The sequence below is a fragment of the Marmota flaviventris genome, chromosome 13, assembly GCF_047511675.1.
Source record: "Marmota flaviventris isolate mMarFla1 chromosome 13, mMarFla1.hap1, whole genome shotgun sequence".
NCBI classification, from domain to species: domain Eukaryota; kingdom Metazoa; phylum Chordata; class Mammalia; order Rodentia; family Sciuridae; genus Marmota; species Marmota flaviventris.
The window spans coordinates 57,741,983-57,745,757 of record NC_092510.1 but is presented as its reverse complement, the minus strand read 5'-3'; the positions used below and the strand labels follow the sequence as shown (position 1 = coordinate 57,745,757).

At 34.1% G+C, this 3,775-nt stretch overlaps 1 pseudogene; it reads left to right on the top strand.

Annotated features, from left to right (window-relative positions):
- The first annotated feature begins 400 nt into the window (after positions 1-400).
- On the top strand, positions 401-1,851 carry LOC114089146 (afadin- and alpha-actinin-binding protein pseudogene; annotated as a pseudogene).
- Positions 1,852-3,775: the final 1,924 nt, after the last annotated feature.

The following is a 3,775-nucleotide window of genomic DNA, read 5'->3' as shown; positions in this document are numbered from 1 at the left end:
TTTTCATCCCTTTCAATTAAACATCAATGCAGAACTTTTATGGATGCTTGCTCATCTGAAGCCCAGTCTTCCAGATGTTTGTATCACATTGAAAGAGCCCTCAGAGGGTTCTGCCCCACCTGTACAGGCCTGTTACAGATCCAGGTCCATCTACAGAAAGCAAAAATCTCTCTCAAAAAGAAAGATGAATCCTTCAAGTTTATACTCACCACCAGTGCTATGTTCTTCAATACCTTTATCAAAAAATGTGCACAGCTTTTTCAGTGCCTTCTGCGCAGAAAAGAATGGTGAACAAAGTATTTCATATCATGGTAGGAATTGACTACTTTTGGTTTTCCTTCATTATATGAAGAATCCCAAAGTAAAGAGAGAATTAAATATAGTTACTATTTAAAATTATATGAATGAGTTACTTGTACTTCAGCAGAAGAATGTTCTAGCTCTGGAAAATGTGGGAACAGAATCGAAACTGGGAGTCGATAGGGACTATCTACAGAACTGCTAAGCAAAACTTAGAGCACAGCAGGAAGGCAAATGATTGAGCTTCAAGAGATACAGTTAAAAGTCTAAGAATGGGAATTTGCCTCAGCTCCTGAAAAATGAGTAAGATGAAGTACAAAAATCACAAAATATCATTTCAATTTGAGCTACTCAGTATAATCATGATATATATAGAAAAAAAACATGAACATGATAAATTAAAGGAATTTCTACATCAACTTGTTATGACCAAGATGAATAAAAAATATCCACGAATGTTTTAAATTATATGGGGGAAGCTAATGGAAAAAGAGGATCCCAGAGGATGGGTAAGATGGAGGCCAGGAAAGGAGATGAAATGTATAAAATTTTCGATGATTTTAAGCATTGTCAGAAACCAATCCTAATGGAACATGCTAAACTCAAGAAGGTTCTTCAGCAAATGAAATAGGTAATGATTTCTCTTCTTTCTCCCCAAAAGAAGGAACTTAGATCAAGAGATGATGAAAGTGCTGGAACTGTTACCTCTGATGTTGAAGATACTGGAGGACTAACCAGATAGTATGTGGGACCTTTCCTGTGAAACTATGAGAGAGCGCTTATATATGGCATCAACAAACAGTGGAGGACTTTGAAAAGTCATGTAGAAAAAACTTGATAACCAAGTTTCAAAGGTATACTTGGAAGGCTTAAATGATGAAGATGTGATATCACATCTTGATATTGAACTTGAACAGGAAACTGAGAAACTGAAGTTAGAAATTATTCAGCAATATCAAGAAATAATTAAAACTTAGCAGCCACTGACTACTGCTTGTGATGCAGATTCCACTTCACTATGACCAGACTTGTTTGTTGGAAGAAAAGAAACACCTCAAAGAACAATGATCTCTTTTTTAGGGAGAGAAAGAGAACAGAGGAAAGAAAAAGAATTTTGAGAGAGAAAGACGAAGCTGTACAGAAGCTTCTGTATATATATCTAGGATTACAGTGAAGGAAGAAAAAAAAAACAATTTGGGTAAAGCAGAAGTTTTTAAATAGATCTACCTTTGACCACCAGAACTCAGAAAATGGGAAACTTTTCAGTGTCTTCTCAGGCAGTTCTGATTGGGACAGTCTTATAGTACACTCAAGACCACAGCGAAAGAAGCCTCACAGTGTGTCTAATCAGTCTCCAATTTGTACATCGAAAAGGACTCAAACCCTTCCTGCTTTCCCTTCTACTTCAGACTTCCGAAGTAGACACATTTCTGTTTGTCTGAACACAGTTCAATCAATGCACTTAATATAACTCCAGAAGAAACTAAACCAAATCAGGTTGGAAGAGAATGTACAAATCTGAAATGGAGCATGGCGTCAAGACCCAGGTGACAGGAACGTGCTCCTTGCCCTATACAAATTCTCATATAGAAAAAGATGACTCATCTTAGACATGAGGAAGGAAATTTTTTCATTAACATGTTTATGAAACTCACATCTAAGTTGAAACTTAGGGTATGTCATAAAGTCAGTCATCTCTAATAATTCCAGATGGTCTGAGTTGTTTGTTTGGACTTCCCTATCTTCTCCCAAAGATCTGAAATGCTATGTCTATGTAAAAAGTTGTAAGACCTTTGCATATCTATTTTTAGTAACAGAAACATCTGGTTCTGTGAATAAAGGATGATATAGATGTTTGGATGGAAAAAAAGCATTAGAATGAGTTTCCTCTGCATAGGTATTAAAAATAGCACTTTTAGGAAAATGATTATTGTAAATGTTTACTTTTTGTCCCTAATATAGTTGGCACTGGAAGTGTAGCCTTTACTTGGATATATACTATAGATTTTAAACAAAGCAAGTCCTATATTTATTATATTTAGTGTGGTTTTGGAATTACCTCTTTCATATATTTGAAATGAAATGTATGTACATTTTGTAAAGAGATGTACATAATTATGTTAAGAGGCTTTAATGGGCTGGGGCTATAGCTCAGTAGCAGAGCACTTGCCTAGCATGTGTGAGGAGGCACTGGGTTCCATCCTTAGCACCACATAAAAAAATAAAATAAAGGCACGCTGTCCATCTACAACTATTAAAAATTTTAAAAAGAGGCTTTAAGACTTAAAAACTTCACACACCACAAATATAGTAAAATTTTTAGTGGTATTCTATTGACAGATGCATTAGTATCATTGCCACATTTCATGTTGCATTCAAGGTTTTTTTTTTTTTTTAATTCATCTGGGCAATAAATATTTGAAAGCTTTAAAAAAAAGAAATAAGCCCTTAAAAGATGTTTGCAGACTTGTAAAATATATCTAAAAGTATTGAAATAACCTGATACTTAGAACAATTTTAACTCATTGGAAGCTGTATAAATAGCATAAAATTGTGTTTAGGATACTGGTTATTTTTCTGGAGGCCACTTGCTCAATGTCTGGTTTTCAATTGCTTTGTCAACAAAACATATGTCATAATAATCATTTCATGAGGGCTTTAGAAAATTCAGTGGCAGGTTACATAGGAGATGTTTAACATAAGGCAAGGTACAAAGTCAACATAATTATTTTTGATAAAAATTTGATCTGGAAGAAGATGAAATTTTTATTGTCTAAAGATTAAATATAGTCAAGTAGATTAGAAAATTACATTAGAAACTACATTAGAAAATTAGAACAAAAATTGATAAAATCAAGCAGTTGCTCTAATTGAAAGATAAGGGCATGTGGAATAAGGAGGTTGATTGAAATGGAAATATATTGGTACCTTGCTGCAAAATATATGAAATGGGAAAGCTAATTCTAAATGAAATTTGAGTTAACAAGTAACTCCAAAATTTTTACCTTCTAGATAGCCAACTTTTCAGCTCTGGAAACCATTATCTGACTAAGGAAATGGAAATCTAACAGGATTCTCAAGATGCAAACCCAAACACCTTACTTTGTCCCTAAACCCATACTTGCCATTGACTTTCCCTTCTCAAAGAAAATTGTCCAATTAGCTATAGCTGAATTTTTTTTGTTTTACTTGCATACTTTGTGATTGTCCATGTTCTCTTGCCAGATTAGCTCTACATTTCAAGAGGGTAGAGATTTTTTCTGTTTTGTTTACTGCTTTAATACCAGTCTCTAGAACTTCTTCATAACATGGAAGATTTTAGTGAATATTTGTTGAGTGAATGGATGAAACAGAACATAGTTTCTTTACTTAGAAGAATATGATTTTAAAAAAATCTTGCCACAGCACTGTATGGGCACAGAGCAGTAATGGTGACTGAATTAATAAGTAGGGCTATGAGGAAAAGGAAAAAAGG